This window comes from Triturus cristatus, chromosome 1_2 (genome assembly GCF_964204655.1).
Source record: "Triturus cristatus chromosome 1_2, aTriCri1.1, whole genome shotgun sequence".
Taxonomy (NCBI): Eukaryota; Metazoa; Chordata; class Amphibia; order Caudata; family Salamandridae; genus Triturus; species Triturus cristatus.
The window spans coordinates 450,532,972-450,555,642 of record NC_140580.1 but is presented as its reverse complement, the minus strand read 5'-3'; the positions used below and the strand labels follow the sequence as shown (position 1 = coordinate 450,555,642).

General features: G+C 46.6%; 1 long non-coding RNA gene across 1 annotated transcript in view; it reads right to left on the bottom strand.

Moving 5' to 3' along the window:
• Positions 1-22,671, bottom strand: part of LOC146867479 (uncharacterized) — a 40,920-nt gene that overhangs the window by 515 nt on the left and 17,734 nt on the right. Inside the window, exon 2 of the long non-coding RNA XR_014966094.1 lies at positions 532-892. This is a non-coding gene — a long non-coding RNA (uncharacterized LOC146867479). The remainder of the gene's footprint in view (positions 1-531; positions 893-22,671) is intronic.

Below are 22,671 nucleotides of genomic sequence, written 5' to 3'. Positions count from 1 at the left end.
GGCAAGCAACATTGCAGTACTGTCCGATAGTGTGCAGCAACTGACCAAGATCATGCAGGAGGGACATGTATCCCAGAAAAGACACCATCGTGAACTAATGCAGCACCTCAAAATGTATGCTAAATCAAACAATAGGCTGGCCACAACAACTGCACTGCTGGCACGTAGGTCTGTGACCATGCAAACAGAAATGTGCCATTAGAGCGGGGATGTGGCTAAAGCACTGGACCAGGTGACCAATGCAGTGGAATTGATTAATGCTTCCACAATTGCGGCCAACATTTCCACGCAGGAAGAGGGTAGTGAGGGCCATGTACAATAACATTCCAATATGGTGACGTAACCATTGTTGTAATCTGACCTTTTGACTGACTTACAAGTCATTATTCATTTTCAATCCACTTATGTCCATTACTTAGAATCCTGTGCCACTGGTCACATTAAAAGTGTGCTTCAACACTCATGTCATTATTTATTTAATTAAAGATTACTTTGATTGCAATATAAACTTTCTGTGTCATTATTACTCACCTCAGAAATAATTTTGTTTGATGTCCAATCTTCTCCTGCGCCCTTTTGCTGCGCTTGCCCCTTGTGCTGTACGGTGGTGTGGCACTTGCTGGTTCCGACACCTCGATTTCCATTCCTCCCTTTGTCGCAATATTGTGCAGCATGGCACATGCTGCTACTATCTTGCAGCATTGTTCAGGGTTGTACTGAAGTGCTCCACCGGTCTTATGGAGACATCTGAATCGGCTCTTCAGCAGCCCAAATGTGCGCTCTATGATGTTCCTTGTTGAAATATGTGCTGCATTGTACCTCTGTTGATTGGCAGATGTGGGATTGAGGTAAGGCGTCATAAGGTAATTACGCAAGGCGTATGCGCTGTCACCTACATGTAAGTAAGCAAAGGGTTAGTGGCAGTTTGACATTGACATACGTACAATGACTGTGAGAATCAATTACACATATTTACCAAGCAGATGTCCCTCTCCAAATTCTCCCCTGACAAGACGGGTGTGTATGCCACTTTGCCTGAATATATAAGAATCGTGTGCACTCCCTGGAAATTGCGCACCAATGTCAGTTATTATGTTTTTGGCATTGCAAACAACCTGAATATTGAGGGAATGGTAACATTTCCTATTTCTAAATAAATATTCCTGTGCTGCAGGGGGACATATTGCCACGTGAGTGCAATCAATACAACCCAAAACATGTGGGAAGCGAGCTATCTGGTAAAACTCCTGTTTCGCAAGGTCAAGCGCGGTGGTAGGGAAATTGATGTGTGACCCGATCAAGGCCATCATGGCATCAAGGAAAGCTTTGAATCAGTGCTTAATTTGTAAAATATGAAGTGCAGGTGCTCAAATGTTTGCCGGAGGCCACACCCACTTTTCTCCAGCTCCACCCACTCCCTCAACTGGCTCCACCCATTTACTCACACACCCATCTCTTGCTCCATCATCTCTCTCTCGATATCTGACCTCAGGGCTCAGGCTCACCCAGTGGGCCAGTACTGGGCTCACCACTCTGTACCTGTCTGTCTCTCTCTGCTTTCTACCCTTGTTGGATAGTCTTTATTATGTCCCTCCCTCAAGCTATCCACCCTCTTATGCAGTTCAGAAACTGCCTAGGCTCTGCACCATTTTGTTTCCAATCCATGTAATTTAAGGACCTAGAACATTCATCCAGTGCAGAGAGAAGCATAGAGACAAAGGAGGGACAATGACATGAAAGCAGTCAAAAGATTAATATTAGATGTACCGCTTGTCCAGGTCTGACTCTAAAGGTTGAAGTTTGAACTGATCGATTGAAGCTATATATAATTAATGCTACAGCACACAGGGACAGGGGCGTTTTTCTATTTGGTTGGATTGGGATCCTTGTTCAGAAGAGAATTAAAACTGCCCCATTGCACCCAGTAGCATGGACTGTGTTATAAGGGGAAAGCTTGTGATAGAGGTTTTGTAGCGTGACCAAAGGCGGCGTGGCTGCCGTATTCCATTTCCCACGTGCCATACCTAATAGCGGGCAGGGTATTCCAGGACTGCAAGATGAGCCAGTTTTTTTTGCCCGCCTTGCACAGATATTTACCCACTCTGAAGCAAGGGAGGATACTTCAAGGGCAGGGGCCAGGCAGGGCCGCTTTAACTTAACCCCGCCGGGCCCTGTCGGCCTGTTGTGATATAAGTGTACACTGTGATGGTTTTTCTAGATCACCTTAATTTCGAGGGCACCGCAGCTCTGTACATCAAACCAAAGAGGACTGGCAGGAACATTATTCAAATCATAGAATGCTTAGCACATTTCACGAACTGTCATTTTCTGTTTTACTGTACTGAATAAGCTTATGCTTTTAAAGGCAGCTATTTTAACCATCTCAGCCTATAAAATATACTGCTTTGCAAATTCTAGTACTTCGAATAAATAAATCAGTGATATGCTAACAACTGATTGCGTCATCTGGCTTTTCTGTTGACAGGAGTATTACCAGAAGTAAGTGACAAACCACACAGTCATAAAAATGCTATGGGGTGGACGCCATTATACTACTCTTTGATGCAAGTACGACCTGAAGGGAGCAGTTAGATTTAGGTACATGATGAGAGAGCTCAAAATAAGCTATGCAAAGAGAAAGGTGGGCTTTTGGAGAAACTGTTACCAGAAACATGCTGACTTTTAGCTGTACGTTTTTAAGTTGGAATCATGTTTCTTTATTTTGGCAGATTAAAACAGGCATGAGGCATGTCAGGTTTTTGGATGGCATCTGCGTGTACCTACACGGCCATATAACACAAAATGTGGAATTTTATCATTAGAAGATTTCGCATTTAGGAAGTAAATATACTAAATCAGCAGTTCAGAAAAGCAGATGTCTAGGATAGCAAAGAGAAGGTACACAGCCATGAATAATATCTGGAGTCAGACCTGAAACAAGCGCTCAGCTTAGCTACTCATTCGGGGTAAAGACAAGTGGGGCATAAGTGCACAGCCCTGGGCCCCCACCAACAGAGCGCTGATTACCAGCACCCCCCCACACTCCTGGAATCTAAGAAGTGCAGTGATGAAGCGCGTGACCTGGCAGCCTCCTCCAGACCCCCCCCCCCCCAACAGCTCTAGCCACCCTTCTCAATCCCAAGCGCCTGGAGGGATCCAGCCCCTCTCGGAGCACTATACTAAAGTCTGCAACAGCGCAGCACCCCCCTGGGAGACAGGACATAAACGGGAGGGTAATACCGACCGCAGGTCGTTGGGTTAATGCTCCTCTTGCAGAGAGGAATGCACTGTTCACTAGTGAGAGCAGTAATATTTGTGGGTTTGTAGTGGGACGAAAAAGGCAGCGGAGCGTGTCACTGCACTTCGTGCATGTGTAATGGTTTAGGAGCTACAATACTGGTTTGGGTACATAATGGGGAGTTCGCGCTCAGTATATTATAACAGTAGTGTAAGCGTTAGCAACAAGGCAGAGACCTTATAGTAACCAAGACCACTGGGAATATGCGACAGGGGAAGGCCAAATCATGCAACAGAGTTGAGAAAATTATGCAACGCATTTTATGATAGTATTAACTCACTATTTTGTAATTTCTGTGAAATCGCAATTTGCGAGTTTTCATGCATATATTTTGCGTATCTTTATTTGCGATTCGCTATTTAGGAGATGCAAATACAGAATCGCAATATAAATCCCAGAATGTTTAGCGATTCTTTATATTTGCGAAAACTTGTGTTTTCACAAATATACAGTTGATGCATTGTTACACGGTATTTTGCGATCGCAAAAGCCATTTTTTAGCGATTTACTGATTTTGCGATTTTTTTAACGCTTGATGCATGTGCCTGTATATGCATGTGCCTGTATGACCAGAAAGTAGGGAGAAACTCTATAAATACGGGCTGTCTGATATTGAGGCAATTGTTCAACATTTTGAGGTACTTTTCACCACAGACAAGAGGATGGCAATTGCAAAGGGGTATTGTGGACTTAAAACCCATATATAAAGCTTTCAGACCAAAGGCATACCTGTATTGCCTACATACTCCACCCTGCTAACAACAAAACCTTCCACGCTGACTAATATATTAAAGCTTGTGGAGATGATGTTCACATTCAGTGTATCTACAGCAGAAGCTGAATGTGTGTTTTCTGCAATGAATATCATTAAAAACCCACTAACAACATGGTTAAATCAAGATGTTCTCCAACACCTCATGCTTCTTTATATAGAATAACCCAACTTTGAGGAATGAGACCCCAGCAGAGCTATTGATCTCTGGCTTACAACAGGAAGCACAAAGCATATGTGAGGACATAAGTGACCACATCTAACATAACTACTGAAGTATTGTTAATATGAGTTTTAGAGCAGCCTGCCATGCAAGATCATTTTTGTTGTATGCCTATACGATTTCTATACTTTGGGATAATATCATTTTTCAAGTTTTTCTTTAGCATTATTACAAAGCATTGAATTGCATATTGATTTTAATAAAACAAAATAAAAACAAATAAAATGTTTATTTGTCAGCCCTTATAACATGTAAGGAGTAGGTGGGATAAGTGGATTTTACAGGACGTGTAGATCTCAGTAGCATTTTATCTCTTAGCCAAGTAGATTATTTGAAAAATTCCACACCCCTGGCAGTTATGCTTCTACCACTTTTAAAGGCTTAGTGTGAATTAAGATACACTATTTATCACACATTGTTCAAAGGGTGACCACTACAACAATTTTGAATAGGGTTCTGAAGTTGGCTCCGTCCTACCATTTGGAGTGTTACCCTTCCCTTCCAAAGTTTGCCTCTAGTTGCATCCCTCATACTGCAAATTGTAGCACAACGATAAAGGGACCCAAACATGTTACAATGATTCAGTCTGTGTAGAGAGTCCTGCACCCTAGAATGCCTCATTCCTACGGCTCGATACAGGCAGATGGATGCACTTGTAGTGAACTACCAGGCCACTACTGTCACCTGTGTGATGCTGCATGCAACCCTGAGGCCGGGTGTGGCTGAGAGGATGTATAAAATGGATGTGGACCATTAGGGCCACACCAAAACTACCCTCAATTGAGTGTGTGTGTGTCTCCGTTTGTAAAGCACCATCCTCTGTGTACTCCCTGAGCCCACTGCAACATCACACTGGTGACAAGGCTGGTGTACCCATGCTGGCGGGAGCAAATGCAGGTCAACAAATCCATGCACTGGGTTTTCTTCCCAGCGTGCATGCTTGGTGGGGGAGCGAATCACCCTCTGCTGCTTGACATTGGCTCCTGGATTGAGGAGTGGCCTGAAACGTGTAGCTCCTGGAATAGTGGCTTGCAGCCTTGCTTGGATCCTGGAGGCTGAGGGAGAGGAAGGGTGAGCAATCCCGTCCCTGTCCTTGCTCCAGCACGCACCTGCTGGACCCAGCACCAGTGTCCCCTGCTGCTCCCCTGCTTGCAGCAGCAGCTGCCCAAGGTCTCTAGCCTGGACCACTTGGGGGTGGAAGCGAGGCCCTCACATGCTGACGGCAGCATCCACTGTGGTCCGCTGCCATGCCTAGGGCAGCGAGAGAAGACAAGAGTAATGAGATAGTGGAAAAATACCAATAGACAAAGAAACAAAAATACAGGTCAGAAAATAAATTAAAAGGACACAGTAGCAGCCAAGCTGGTCGACCAGGGCCCTAACGTTGAATGTAAGAAAAAAAATGATAATAATAATTAATAGTGTACAGTGCACGCAACAGGCCACAAGACTTCTGCGTAGGTGCTTCGGTGGGCACAGAGCGCCCAGAAACACGGCGCCACATGCACACAGTAGACTGATTCAGATATCCAGGACCTTGGCCAGCAGTCGCCAACACTACGCTCATAGTGCACCATCAAACAAATCCCCAAGCACCACGGCAGACGATGTTCAGTACCCACGTGGAAAGCTGCCCCCAACAGCAGGAGCCAGCATTCACATGTCTATGACCTCTGTCACCAATTAGTGAGTTAGTGGACACGCTGATGGCCACACCGCGGTGGAAAGTCTGAGACGGGAAGCTGAATATTTTTGTGCCACCCGCGAGACAGATGCAAAAAGAAGAAATGAGGGACAGAATGCAGAAAAATGTCATACATTCACCCCAGTACAGAGATATGGGCCTAAATCCATCGTTTTTTTTGCTCCCCATGCCATTCCAGTTTGAACCCAGCCATATGCAAATCAGTCTTGACCTGTGCCCAATAGGAACAGTCCAGCCCGAACTGCCAGGCCAGGTCCTCCCTGGACCGGAAACAAGCATCCTAGGACTGGTTATGGGGTTTCACACCTCATCAGCCAGGATAGCTTGATTCCAGTGGCATGGAGAGCACAGGACCCACGTCTGGGCATACCCGTCCCACTCGGGGTGACAAATGCAAAAAGAACAGTTGATTGACAGAATGCAGAACAATGCCATACATTCAACCCAGTACAGAGATCTGGGCCTAAATCCATTGTTTTTTTGCAGATGGCACTGTCTGCCTTTTTTTTTTTACTACATTATGAGGGAGTAGAGTTCTACAAGCTTTTTGCCAACCTGCCATACACAGGGTGGATGACAACTACGATTTGGCGGTGGCCACTCTAAAAGCACATCTCGATCCCCAACTCGACCATGACTTTGAATTTTTCAAACTCTGTCAGACCTACCAACATGAGGATGAAACCACTGACTGGTTTTGCGCTAGGCACAGAGCACTGGCGAGCACGTGTGGACGATGACCAGTCCAAAAAGGTGCGAGCGCAACTAATTCAAGTGTGCAACTCGTAGGCCCTGAGGCGCCTGATCCTTTAACTACCAGTAATAAAGCTGTAAGATTGCTCAGTCTCATGAGTCTCAAAAACAGCTGGGTGAAAAAGATGGACCTTGCGCTAGCAAAGGGGTCAGTGTCACACTGACTTACCCAAGGGTGAAGGAGGAGATTGTCAACATTATATGCAAGCAGCCCAAATACCGATTTTTTTAACGCTTGATGCATGTGCCTGTATATGCATGTGCCTGTATGACCAGAAAGTAGGGAGAAACTCTATAAATACGGGCTGTCTGATATTGAGGCAATTGTTCAACATTTTGAGGTACTTTTCACCACAGACAAGAGGATGGCAATTGCAAAGGGGTATTGTGGACTTAAAACCCATATATAAAGCTTTCAGACCAAAGGCATACCTGTATTGCCTACATACTCCACCCTGCTAACAACAAAACCTTCCACGCTGACTAATATATTAAAGCTTGTGGAGATGATGTTCACATTCAGTGTATCTACAGCAGAAGCTGAATGTGTGTTTTCTGCAATGAATATCATTAAAAACCCACTAACAACAAGGTTAAATCAAGATGTTCTCCAACACCTCATGCTTCTTTATATAGAATAACCCAACTTTGAGGAATGAGACCCCAGCAGAGCTATTGATCTCTGGCTTACAACAGGAAGCACAAAGCATATGTGAGGACATAAGTGACCACATCTAACATAACTACTGAAGTATTGTTAATATGAGTTTTAGAGCAGCCTGCCATGCAAGATCATTTTTGTTGTATGCCTATACGATTTCTATACTTTGGGATAATATCATTTTTCAAGTTTTTCTTTAGCATTATTACAAAGCATTGAATTGCATATTGATTTTAATAAAACAAAATAAAAACAAATAAAATGTTTATTTGTCAGCCCTTATAACATGTAAGGAGTAGGTGGGATAAGTGGATTTTACAGGACGTGTAGATCTCAGTAGCATTTTATCTCTTAGCCAAGTAGATTATTTGAAAAATTCCACACCCCTGGCAGTTATGCTTCTACCACTTTTAAAGGCTTAGTGTGAATTAAGATACACTATTTATCACACATTGTTCAAAGGGTGACCACTACAACAATTTTGAATAGGGTTCTGAAGTTGGCTCCGTCCTACCATTTGGAGTGTTACCCTTCCCTTCCAAAGTTTGCCTCTAGTTGCATCCCTCATACTGCAAATTGTAGCACAACGATAAAGGGACCCAAACATGTTACAATGATTCAGTCTGTGTAGAGAGTCCTGCACCCTAGAATGCCTCATTCCTACGGCTCGATACAGGCAGATGGATGCACTTGTAGTGAACTACCAGGCCACTACTGTCACCTGTGTGATGCTGCATGCAACCCTGAGGCCGGGTGTGGCTGAGAGGATGTATAAAATGGATGTGGACCATTAGGGCCACACCAAAACTACCCTCAATTGAGTGTGTGTGTGTCTCCGTTTGTAAAGCACCATCCTCTGTGTACTCCCTGAGCCCACTGCAACATCACACTGGTGACAAGGCTGGTGTACCCATGCTGGCGGGAGCAAATGCAGGTCAACAAATCCATGCACTGGGTTTTCTTCCCAGCGTGCATGCTTGGTGGGGGAGCGAATCACCCTCTGCTGCTTGACATTGGCTCCTGGATTGAGGAGTGGCCTGAAACGTGTAGCTCCTGGAATAGTGGCTTGCAGCCTTGCTTGGATCCTGGAGGCTGAGGGAGAGGAAGGGTGAGCAATCCCGTCCCTGTCCTTGCTCCAGCACGCACCTGCTGGACCCAGCACCAGTGTCCCCTGCTGCTCCCCTGCTTGCAGCAGCAGCTGCCCAAGGTCTCTAGCCTGGACCACTTGGGGGTGGAAGCGAGGCCCTCACATGCTGACGGCAGCATCCACTGTGGTCCGCTGCCATGCCTAGGGCAGCGAGAGAAGACAAGAGTAATGAGATAGTGGAAAAATACCAATAGACAAAGAAACAAAAATACAGGTCAGAAAATAAATTAAAAGGACACAGTAGCAGCCAAGTTGGTCGACCAGGGCCCTAACGTTGAATGTAAGAAAAAAAATGATAATAATAATTAATAGTGTACAGTGCACGCAACAGGCCACAAGACTTCTGCGTAGGTGCTTCGGTGGGCACAGAGCGCCCAGAAACACGGCGCCACATGCACACAGTAGACTGATTCAGATATCCAGGACCTTGGCCAGCAGTCGCCAACACTACGCTCATAGTGCACCATCAAACAAATCCCCAAGCACCACGGCAGACGATGTTCAGTACCCACGTGGAAAGCTGCCCCCAACAGCAGGAGCCAGCATTCACATGTCTATGACCTCTGTCACCAATTAGTGAGTTAGTGGACACGCTGATGGCCACACCGCGGTGGAAAGTCTGAGACGGGAAGCTGAATATTTTTGTGCCACCCGCGAGACAGATGCAAAAAGAACAAATGAGGGACAGAATGCAGAAAAATGTCATACATTCACCCCAGTACAGAGATCTGGGCCTAAATCCATCGTTTTTTTTGCTCCCCATGCCATTTCAGTTTGAACCCAGCCATATGCAAATCAGTCTTTACCCTGCACCCAATGGGAACAGTCCAGCCCGAACTGCCAGGCCAGGTCCTCCCTGGACTGGAAACAAGCATCCTAGGACCGGTTTTGGGGTTTCACCCCTCATCAGCCGGGATAGCTTGACTCCAGTGGCATGGAGAGCACGAGACCCACGTCTGGGCATACCCGTCCCACTTGGGTGGACAAATGCAAAAAGAACAATTGATGGACAGAATTCAGAACAATGTCATACATTCACCCCAGTACAGAGATATGGGCCTAAATCCATCGTTTTTTTTGCTCCCCATGCCATTCCAGTTTGAACCCAGCCATATGCAAATCAGTCTTGACCTGTGCCCAATAGGAACAGTCCAGCCCGAACTGCCAGGCCAGGTCCTCCCTGGACCGGAAACAAGCATCCTAGGACTGGTTATGGGGTTTCACACCTCATCAGCCAGGATAGCTTGATTCCAGTGGCATGGAGAGCACAGGACCCACGTCTGGGCATACCCGTCCCACTCGGGGTGCCAAATGAAAAAAGAACAGTTGATTGACAGAATGCAGAACAATGCCATACATTCAACCCAGTACAGAGATCTGGGCCTAAATCCATTGTTTTTTTGCAGATGGCACTGTCTGCCTTTTTTTTTTTACTACATTATGAGGGAGTAGAGTTCTACAAGCTTTTTGCCAACCTGCCATACACAGGGTGGATGACAACTACGATTTGGCGGTGGCCACTCTAAAAGCACATCTCGATCCCCAACTCGACCATGACTTTGAATTTTTCAAACTCTGTCAGACCTACCAACATGAGGATGAAACCACTGACTGGTTTTGCGCTAGGCACAGAGCACTGGCGAGCACGTGTGGACGATGACCAGTCCAAAAAGGTGCGAGCGCAACTAATTCAAGTGTGCAACTCGTAGGCCCTGAGGCGCCTGATCCTTTAACTACCAGTAATAAAGCTGTAAGATTGCTCAGTCTCATGAGTCTCAAAAACAGCTGGGTGAAAAAGATGGACCTTGCGCTAGCAAAGGGGTCAGTGTCACACTGACTTACCCAAGGGTGAAGGAGGAGATTGTCAACATTATATGCAAGCAGCCCAAATACCGGATGGTGACTGCACAGGCCGCTCACCTGATGACCCCCAACAAGCGCCTTGAGGTGCCGCCAGAATAGAGGACAGTGAAAATGATGAGGTGTATATGATATAGTGAAATGGATAACAGAGACAACCCCCTTTGTGTACTGTAGGGATAGTGGAATAAGACATCCACTGACATGGAGGTTCAGTCAACGTGAAGGATTGGGCATAGTTTCAGGCTCTTAAGGCTGAACCGCTTCTCCTCCTGAACCGCACAAAAATGTACGCTTACTGGGGTAGCAACCTGCTAACATGGGCGGAAGTGACTGAGGTAACAACTGGCAATGGTGCCACTGACACACAAGCAAAATTTCACATCACCAAAGGAGGTACTGGCATGCTCATTTGGTGCAGCACCACAAAGGATTTGGGGCTAGTGTTCTTAGCTAAGCATCTCCACGACACACACGCAAGCCAACAGTGAGCTAAAAGACTTCATCCAACTCTTTACAGGGCAAGGGTGCCTGAAAGGTACCAATGTCAAGCGGCACATAGACCCAGCAGTACGCCTTATAACCCTAACACATCGACCAGTACCATATAATCTGCGGCCGCTGGTTGAATTAAGAGATCCACAAGTTAGAGCAGCAAGGCGTAATTGAGAAGGTCTCGAGACTAATGCCATGGGTGTCCTCCTTGGTCGTCGCCCCAAAGTCCAATCAACCGGGAGCCATCAGGCTATATGTGGACATGAGGCTGCCTAACAAAGCTATTAAAAGAGAGCAGCACCTAACGCTCACTATGGATGTTTGCCGGAGCTCCTACGAGCACTCACAACAGCTGGTGCAGCATGGGACTTGGATTAGCAGGCAGATACAGCAATCAAGAGCATCAAGGCAATGGTGCTGAATGACATCACAATGGCATACTTTGATATGTGGTGCATGAGCTAGTCGAGAATGCCAATCCAGTGGGGCTAGGCGCAGTGCTCACTCAGGAGTACAGCAAGGCAGAGTGCATCCCGATCGCTTATGCAAGCAGCGCATTGTCCGACCCAGAAATACGATATGCCCAAATCAAGCAGGAAGCTCTATCAATGCTTTGGGTATGCTGGTACTTCCATCTGCATCTCTATGGATGAGCATTCAAGGAGATGATAGGTCACAAACCGCTGGTGTGTCTCTTTGTTTGCACATAATGCCACCTGTCAACAAGGATCGAGAGGTGGGCTGCGCAGCTACAACTGAATGATTTTTACGGGGTCTATCGTCCTCGAGCCAGCATTCCAGCCACCTACGGTGAGTAAGTGCCATCTTTCTTGCCTGGTATGCCCCCACTTTTTGCTGAATTGCTGAATGTACTTTGACTGAGTGTGCCCTGGACTCCTGCCAATCAGGTGCCCAGGGCCTATGTTCCTTCCCTAAACAAAACCCTCAAAACCAAATTGGCAAACCCTGTCCACATGTCAGCCCCTGGTAAGTGGTACCCTAGGTACCCAGGGCCTTGTGACCAGGTAAGGCCTCTAAGGGCTGCAGCACTCATCGTGCCACCCTTAGAGGCCCTGTACCCTAACACACACACACTGCCCTCGCAGGCTGAGTGTCTGGGTTCAAAACAAAACAGAGAGATGACATGGCACACATCCCTGTGTGCCATGCCCACAACCTACACTGCCCTGGCATACATCAGCCACCCCTCTAGCTGGGTGCCCTATGCCAGTGGTGTGGGCACAGAGGCAGGAGCCCTGTGCCCCTACAGTACCCAGGTCCATTCCTGGGCCCCGTAAGTGCAGTGCTGCCATTTAAGAGTACATGGTGCTGGGAGCTTGTCAAACACAAACTCCACAGCACCATAATGGCAGCACTGAAGACTGAGAAGTTTGGTATCAAACTGCTCAGCACATTAAATCCACACATGATGCCAGTGTGGGATTTAATGTACCAAGCACCACAGAGGGCATCTTAGAGAGGACCCCTGAAACCTAACCTACAATCTACGTCTGTTCTGAGGCTGCCTAGGATGCCACACAGTAGACATGTTGCTGGACCCCTAGGTAGGAGAGCCCCTGCTCTCCTGGGTCTGCAACAATGCACATCCTGGGCGAGGTGCTAAATCTCCTCCCCCAGGATGGGTAGGGGGAAGCTTCAAAGGCATGCCGCCTCTGTGAGCCTCCCCAGGCCACTGCAACCCCCCACTCTGGTGGGAAGCTTGGCCGGAAACCCCAAATAAGGACAGGGGATGTGCCAACCTGCCAACCCCACCCCTCAGGTGGGGGTGGTGAGGTGAAGCACATCCCCGGGCTCTCGCCATCTTGAAGATGGGGAGCCCTGCCCAATCAGGATTAGGCTACTGCCCCCCTCCCACCGGAGAGAGGCAGGATAGGGGGTGTACCCATCCCAGGACAGGGACCCATTGGTCCCTGCCCTTCACCTACCTGTAACGCCCCTAAATCTAGTATTTAGGGGCACCCTGAATCTTCCTTCCCCAGATTCCAGATTCCAAAATCCGAAGAAGAGCTAGAAGAAAGAAGACCTGCCCTGCAGCTGCTAAGAAGAGGAAGACACCAACTGCTTTGGCCCGAGCCCTACCGGCCTGTCGACCCTCGAACCTGCTCCTGCTCCAACCCGGCATCTCTTGTGGCCAGCAACCTCACAAACCCCGGAGGACCTGGCTACCTTTTGACTCTAAACCCCTGGGACTCCCATGAGTAGAGGCTCTACTCAAAATCTACTTCTAATCCCTGGCAGCAGCCCGGAACCGCGAACCCAGCACACTCTGCACCAGCCAAGCCTTGCCTGTGCCGGAGTGAACAAAGACCACGAGGACGACCCCACGGCGACTGGTACCCCGAGTCCGGCACCCAAGGACCTCCCTCGACACTCCTGAAGAAGCCTGCAACCTCAGCACAAGGTGCCCCCCCAACCGCGTTCAACAGAGGGTAAGATTTCCCGACACCAAAAGGCACCCCTGCACCCGGCGCCCCGCGGCCCCCTGTACCCAATCCCGGGGTACCTACCTATCCTCCAACTACCCAACTTACCTCTCGAAGTGGTGGTGGCACCTGAAGAATCCTCGTCCCCGAGCTTGCAGTCTTTTTCTAAACCGGAGATTTCCCATTGAAATCAATTGAGCGCCCGAAGGCTCAAAAGCACCCTGCACCCAGCCGCCCGAGTGGCCCTGGCAGTGCAACCTCTACACCTATCTACTTCCCCACTTGCCCTGAGTAAGTGACCAGGAGCCCAGCTCCCACAGCCGCGTGGCCTGCTAGTCGGCAGCCACCAACCAAGGCCCCCCTATCCCTCATAGGATAACATTAGGCCTAACTCTCTCTGCACCCGGCCGCCCTTGTGCCGCTGGGGGTGAACCAACTGTACCTACCTGACCCTGGGAGACCCCTGAGTCCATGCCCAGAACCTTAACTCTGCCAGTCGAGTACTTACCTTTAAACCGATAACTCAATTTTCTCACTAGGGTAACATTGACTGGCTTTTCCTGAAATTTCTTCTAAGTGTGGACTTTTCAAAACTTAAAATATTCACCAAAAATCAGCCGAGTAACGAAAACGAAAATACTCACCTGCTCTTAGGTGAGCTACCAGTGCTGGGTCTTGGTGCCCAGCACTGACTCTGAAAAATACTTACAACTGTACTTACCAGTAACCCAATTTTCTCCCATAGGAAATCATTGACTGTTTTTCTGTGAAATTTCTTGTCAATTTCTGCAATCTTTAAATATTCTTTAAAAATCGTATAATATCTGAAAACGTAATTACTTACCTGTTTTGGATAAAGGTCCCAGTACTGAGTCTAGGCACCCAGTACTGGATTACAAAAGTAACATTCCCTTGATTCTGTGTTATCGTGACCACTTTGTCTCTGCCCCTGCCCGTCCCCCCTCCTATTCTTGTAGGTTGGTAGGGTCCTCCCGAGGGGAGCACATAATGTTGCCTAGACTTTTGCCGCCTTGTGGGTTTGTTTTTCGTTTTTCATTTAAAATGAAACCGCCATTTGGGATGTTTGGGCAATGTAGCCGCAAATGATACTTTTGATTTGTGGGACTTTTACCGCTTGCCGCTTGTGTTTTATAAATGTGTTTTATGGTCTCACTGTTTGCTAGCGGCCGGCCTGAAGGTTGTAGGCCCATACTTGTATATCTCTTGAATTTTGTAATAAAGGTTTCAAAAAAAAAAAAAAAAAGAAAAAAAAGTAACGAGAACATACTATACCTGCAACTTGAATTTTCTGCCATAGGGAATCATTGACTGTTTTCGATTAAATATTTTCTAAGTGTCAACTTTTAAAATAGCAAAATATTGTCTAAAAATCATCACAGTAATTAAGTCGACTTTTATCACTTGATTCCAAGTACTGACCCAGGACTGAATCTAGAATCCAGTCCTGGAATTTCAAAAGTAATCCTAAAAGTAATCTGTGGCAAATAACTTGAAACTTCCATTGAACTCAATGCATTATTGTGTTTAGAATTGTGTTGCCTATTGCAACCACTTGTAACTTTCTACAAAAGTCAATTGCATATTGCAAAAATATTTATATAAAGCATCTCATTCTGAGAAAGCATATTTTAATACCTATTGTTGGTTCCAAAATAAAACAAGCATATATTTTTTTATATATAAACCATTGGCCTAGAGTTCAGTTATTGAGTGTGTGAGACAATTTGCTGGCTGAGTGTGTGCAGCAAATGCTTTACACTGTCCTCTGATACTGCCTTACTGCTCAACCAAGCTACCACTTTAGAGAGTAAGGTTATATCTAACTTTAGCCTCTGCCAAACCTCTGGGGACTGTGGACTCTGTACACCCTGTACCTATTTGGGAACAGTATATACAGAGCCACTTTCTCACACCTACCTTTTCTGCCATCCGCAGACTGCACTGGGAGAAGCCACAGCGGCTAATGCTCTAACAAATTTGTCGGGATGATGGCACAAGAATCCTACTCCATGGTCATGTCACTGGAGATACTCCGAGGAGAAACAAGGAAAGACGCATGCCTGCAGAAGGCCACCGAAACCCAGTGGAGGTTTTCTACATGGCGCAAAGGGGTGGGAGCAGAAAAATCAACTCACAATGCCACAACTCTGGAGAGTCCATCAAGAACTCAGCACCACCACGGATGGACTTGTGCTACGTGGAAGATGTATTGTTGTTCCTTGGTCCCTGTGGGAGCACTGGGTGGCATTTCCCCATCAAGGGCATCAAGGAACAGCCAAGACCACAGGGAGGCTATGGTCTAAGGTGTGGTTTCCTGGCAAGGACGATCTAGTGGAGAAGAGGATCAGAGAATGCAAGCCTTGCACAACCACCAGTCTTGGAATTAGACCAACCAGTCATCACAGAAGGTCCCTGTCTAAAGCCCAGGATGAAGGAGCATGGACTTTGGCAGTTTTCCTAATGGCCGGACAACTATTGAATCAAGCCTAGCCTGGAAAATGTATTTGCAATGTTTGGCTTACCGACGGAACTAAAGACAGACAATGGGTCGGCTTTTCAAGAGGCTGAGTTCACAGAATATCTCAAATCTTTAGGCATTTCACACCAGAAGGTAACACCACAGTGGCCTCAAACCAATGGGGAGGTGAAGCACTTTAAACGCACTCTGAAAAAAGCACTGAAGATCAGGGTAGACCAGGGAGATGACCTGGAATAGTGTCTTCATCAGTTCTTATGAATGTATCGACACTCATACCCCACAGCCCCACAGCACTATAGAATGCTCGCCCATAGATCTCATGTTCAGGAGAGAGGTTAGAGGTTATGGAAAGCATTCCAACAGGTCCAACGTGTCAACCAGCCAAGCTGGACACCGCACAGAAAAAGGAAAGTAACAAACGAGAGAGACAACCAGTCCTACCAGGATGTGGCCCAAGTCTGTGAGGGGACAACTGGGTCATCCTAAGAGGACGGCATCCTAGATGGAAATTCAGAACGCTACTCTAATGAGACACGTGGTTGGTGACACATGTCAAAGACACTAAATTCACAGCAGAGAGAAGTTGTAACCAGGAATACATCCTGGTTCAAGGAAATTAACTACCGAAGTCAGCAAAGTGCGGCGAGCACCAGGAAGGCATGGAAAGATGCACTGAACCCTGGGCTAGCGAAGTTCCACATCCCCAGGGCATGAGACCCTGGCACACAACATGCACCTGCCGAGGTCAGAATCCCGGACCATCAACACCAAAGACTGAGACAGTTCTGAATGAAGAATATCAAGAAAAACAATGGTTCAATGGGGCATAAATCCCAATAAAAGAACAGTATGATTTCAGTCATTAGAGACATAATGACAATTGCTCAGGGCAAAGAAGCAAAAAGCAGGTAATCAATACTGTAAAGCAATGTATTAATTCATTGTAAAATTTTAACATTATTATGTATTTTTTTGTTTAGGAAAGATCCAGTGCTCACACTTAAGTGAAGAGAGGTGCAGTGATAGGTGATAGAAAGGCGAACACACATACAAAGAAATTACTCCTTCAAATTATATTTCTTCTGTATATACGAAGTTTATATAGGTCAATTGTATTGATGAGAGAGGTGCGTCGTGTGACTTTACGAGCGGTGCCCTCGAACCACGGTGCAAGCAGCGGCGTAGATTTCGGTGTGGAGCGGCGGCAACGGGGATACCAAGGCGTCGTCGTGAAGCGAGGCGGTGCAGAGTGCGGTGCCCACAGGTCAAGGTGCGAGCAGCGGCTCGGTGGTGGCGTCAGCAGGCGTCGTCGTGAGACCAGGGTAGCGGTGTGGCGTTGTGGTGGTGCCCTCTGCGTTGTCGGGTTGCTTTTCTTCTGTTGCAGGACAAAACACACAGTCCCCAGTGCTGAGGGCAGAAGAGCTTGAAGTCTTTGTTGTTCCCGAGACTTCTTGAACAGGGGGCAAGCTCTACCTCAAACCCTTGGAGAGACTCACAAAAGTAGATTGCAGAAAGTTCAGTCCAGTCCTTTCACTGCCCAAGACAGAAGCAGCCACTGCATGCCAACACAGCAAAGCACACACCAAAGTGGTAGTTTCTCCTCACAGCTTCTCCAGATCTTCTTCTTGGCAGTCTTTCTGGTCCAAAAGAGTTCTAAAGTTCAGTGGTCTGGGCCCCAGTATTTATATCCCAAAACCCTTTGATCTCTTAGGCAGAGAGTGTCTGTGCCCAGCCAGAACCAGTTCTGCCTTCTCTGGTGTGACTTCCTGGCAGGAGGTGGAGGCGACATGGTCAGAGGCAGACCAGGCCCTTTGAGGTGCAAGGTAATCTCCTGCCCCTTCCCCAATGGCAGCCCAGGTCTATTCAGCCCTTTCCTGACCCACCTGGACTATCTGGAGCCACATTGGCTCCCCAGCCTTCTGTCATCCAATACCCAGACAGGCAATCCACATTCCAGGGATGACTGAGCAAGAAAATACCTACTTTCTAAAAGTGGTATTTTCAAACACAGAATGTAAAAATCACCTTAACTAAAAGATGCATCTTTAGATTCTGAGTTCAGGCATACAAAACTTTATTTTCCTACCTAATTCCCCGGGTCAGTTATGTTTATAAGATGTTATAAACAAACTCCCCATTCTGTCATATGGAGAACAGGTAGCCTTGCAATAGCGAAAAACTAAATTGGCCGTAATTCACTATCAGGACATGCCACACACACCAGTGCATGTCTTACCTTTCACATACACAGCATCCGGCCCACAGGGGTACCATGGACCTACCTTAGGGGTGGCTGACATGTAAGAAAAGGGAAGGTGAGGGACTGGCAAGTGTGTGCATTGGCCAAGTCGACATGGCAGTTAAAAACTGCGTGTAGACTCCGCAATGGCGGGTCTGAGTTACCTTTTCAGGGCTACTCACGTGGGTGGCACAATCAGTGCTGCAGGCCCGCTAGTAGCATTTGATTCACAGGCCCTGACACACTCAGTGCACTTTACTAGGGACTAACAAGTAAATCAAATATCCAATCATGGAAACACCAATCCATAACACAATTTACCACAGGAGCACTTGCACTTTACCACTGATCAGCAGTGAGAAAAGTGCGCAGAAACACTACGCCAGCAAAAACAGAGTCAAAACCAGGAGGCCAGAAAGCAAAAACTCAGGGGAAACATGCCAAAAGATGCCAAGTCTAACAAGCCTTTAGAAGGCTATTGTCAAGTTAATTGAATTGGTGACTTGCCTGCGGCAACAAGGGTAGAAAGAGTCAATCCTAGTGGGACGGGCCCTTCATTAGGATGGGAGAAGGGATTCATCTCCCTCTTTGTAGTGTCGAAATATTTATATGTATGGTAAAAACTATTATCATAACATCCATTTCTAAATTGATTTTGAATTGTAGCGGAACAGATTATGGCATGGTCACACATTGCATTAAGACGTACGCTGTGAGAGGACCGAGGCTTTCATTTGCCGAGTGGAAATTACACCTCTCAGGTACACCTTGCACACCCTTCTGGTCGAGGCTCTGATGTCATAAGAAGCACCTGAGCCTCTGACAAATACTCCCGCAAGTGATCTCCTTAGCGTGATATGCAACACGTAAGGTGGGCAAGCAAGCTTGTTTAGACATGGAAGATTGTTTTAGATAAGGGATCTTTCCAATATATGAGGTCTTCAGAAATGGGGTTGTTTAGTTAATTTTTTTCAAATGATTCCTCGACTTCAGTTACTTTGCGGCCTTTGTTGTCTTGACCCGCACTATTGCGGGGGAAGGTGTTCCCTCATATTAATGTGATTTACGAACAGAACGGCAACCACTAGATGGTGGCCAGTTCTGATTGGACAAGACCTATGAGTTTGGGGTGACACTGGAGACCAATAGCTTTCATCATTATATAGACTCTAGCCACGATCTAGGACCTACATTGTTGTAATGAATAATTACCACTAGAATGAACATTATTTTATGGGCGAGCCGATGGCCATTAGGTGGGGCCCTCCTGACACTAGAGGGCCTTTTTAGGCCCAATACACTGGCAGGAAATATGGTACATTCTAGAGAATTATGGCAGTTACAAATGAAGAGGAGGTTTATGTTGTTACATAAGGACAGCCCATTGGAAACCACTGCTTCTATGTCTCTGCTCCATCGTATTCTCATACTTTATTATATTATTTAAGTATATAACAAGGTGATCATACACTATGCATGATATGAGATGCCTTACTTTGTACCTCCATTGTTTGTGATAAAGTGTTTGTGTACGCCTATTTAGAGTTAGAAGGGGGATGGGACCTATTTAGAGTTCTACGTTTGGAGAGACTCTGTTGACGGTTGAGTTGGACCTTATCTATATAATCTTGGTAAGGTATAGGTAGATGCTCACTAGGAGCACCCTACACGTGTTTGGCAGTGGTGGTGGTAGACACTGGTGATGCACGTCGTTCTACGCAATCCATTTTATATGTTACATTTTTCTTTTTTGTTTTCACAGTGCCATCTGGCCCGCCCAAGAATTTGATGCTATTTAGCACAGCTGGTCAAGTGTTTGTAAGGCCTAATTATATAAGGAGTATTATATATATATATATATATATATATATATATATATATATATTTTTTTTTTTTTTTTCCACGTTTTATATATAGCAGAGTGACTTAACATCTTGGTCCTGAAAAATGCCCTTAACATTTCAGTCATACACTGCAGAAACATGTTGACCTAATACAGGGTAAACATCCATATCCTTGTTTCACAATGCTTTTAACTTCTATCCTTTAGGGCATAGAATAAAGTTGTTTGCCCTTATCGAGATAGTTTTAAAACACTTTTTTCTTTAGCACTCTGCCCCTCACTCTGACCCGTAGGTATTAGAATTTTGTGTGCTATAGAACAACCCTGCTCCTTTCCCACGGGAAAGTCGTAGCCCACACTAGGTACCTTGCGGTCCCAGTGTGCGGAGGGGACCCTATGATGAAGTATGTCAGCCTAGGGTGAGTGAGGGTTCTCGCCCAAACACAAGTAGTGCCCCACATTCTCCCACATTTTTTCATCCTTTTTACCCTGTACACTTTGTGAGTTGAGATTTATTCTAAGCAGTACATTTTGAATTGGGTAGTGTAAGCTCCGTTGTGACCTTTTGTGTGAGATTTATTGCCAACGAAAAATGATAACATCACACCCATACTGTTTTCTCTTCGATGGCTTCCTATCGAAGCAAGGTCAATCTACAAAACTGCCCGTATCACCCACAAAGCCTTGCACACTTCCTCCCCTCGACACCTGGTGAATAAACTTAAAATTCAGGCTGCTCTAGAGACCTTCACGCAATGCTGAAAACGTACTGCTTGAGCCCCCTACTTTCAGAAGGGAAAGCTCTATGGCTCAATCTTTCACAGGCAATGCGGTTAGAATCTGGAACTCGTTTCCTCCATTACTCCGAACCACCACCTCTACCCGGACTTTCAAAACAGGCCTCAAATCTCTTCTCTTCCAAAGACAATTCCAGAATGAATACATCCCTTTTCATGTCCCTCAAGGCCACTTGGCATTCACCTGAGCCCAACGTTGTAAATATGTATTCTATACCTGTACTAACCTCATTAGGTCTCGCTTGCGAACGCAGCGCAAAGCGCTGCTGTCCGCCAGCGAGATCTATTGTTGCTGACTTGCCTCCGAAGTGGGACAGGAGATGGGCAAGCGCAAGGCTTTTGGTGGATTTGAGCCGGTGTACACGCACGTGCACACACGCGATGTGTACATCTCCTGTCCCGCTTCTGACCACATGCCAGCCCCGTTGGAGCGGGCCGCTGCAAGATGGCGCCGCTCAGAATTGCAAAAGTACACTTTGCGCCAACAATAGCCCACATGGAGCCCCCCCAGCCCTTCTTCACTCACCGGGCTGCTCTTCTGGGGGGGGGGGCTCCTCCTCGCGGCTGCAGCACTTCTGTTGCGGGGCTTCCCTGCACTCCCGGGAGCCCCGCGCTGCTGTGGTCAGCCTCGGCTGCCGCATGCTTCACCCGGGCCAGCTCCTGGGACCCGGGGCTTCTCTTCATTCCGGCCGCCACCGCGGGGCTCTCCCTTCAGCATGGGAGCCCCGCGTTAGCACGGCACGCCGGTTTCTGTTTTTGCCGGAGCAGGCCCCGCCCACGTCCCGGGCAAGGGCGCCTGACTTCCGGCTTGAAGACTAGTTAATTGGAGGCTTCAAAGGACAGATTTTGTCTCTGTTAAAGGGACACAAAACCAATTATATGTTTAAGAAATAGTTGTTAGCAATGTATAGAATTGTTAAAATACATAGTGTGAAAACCAATACCTCAATTATTTTTAAATTTACACGTTTGACAAATGTATTTATACTTGTTGGGAAAGGCGCTGTATTTATATATTAAAGTTCTGCAGATCCGTTACAAGTATTTAAAATCATGGCATACAGTGCCTTTACCTGCCATTTTAACGGATTTTAAAACTTAATTGGATTTTAAGTGAACTTTTTATTTTTAAATGTATGTATTTGTTTCATGACGCATGAACTAATGTTTTTTGGAAATCTTTATAGTGCACTCTGTGTACTTGTTTTTAAAAAATGCTGGGTAGCCGGTGTTATAGTAACACGAGTGATGCTCACACTCGGGTGTAGTTTCCAGTAATACGGCGTACCATCATTAACTGGAAGGCTTGCTGTAGGAGAGTAGGGTCTGCTATCCTATGGTCACCCCAAATTTTTTGCTTTTTGCTTCACTGGTTTTTTGACATATTGAGGCTGTGGACCTGCCAATCAGACCCCCAGCCTGCTGTTCTCTCTACTAAATTTACACTATGCACCCTAGGTGCATAACCAATTGGAAGTGGATCACCCTGTGAGCCCCTGTACCAGTGTACACTAGGTACCCAGGGCATTGGTGCATCTAAGGCCTGCCAGGGGCTGAAGCATGTATTATGCCACCCCAGGCTTGGCCTAACAAATTTGACACAACTGGCTGATCACTCAGCTGGGGTAAGTTGGTGTAGCCACCTCTTACTTAGGTGTAGTATGCCTATACCTAACCTTAAATGGGACACATGTTAACCTATAAGTCACTCCTATGGCAGGCCTTAACAATCCTGAAGGCAGAGTGCTTGGTTCCATGTGAGATGGTGCTCTGGCATGAGCTGAGCCTGTCTGCAGTGGTCGGAACCACTTCCTTCTACTGTTTCCAGATATCGTCATACCATATACTCTTAAGTGCATTATGAACCTCGCGGTTAAATGCTATCTTTGGTTTGGCTTTATCAAAACATGTCGAGTAAGGTGTCATACGAATTG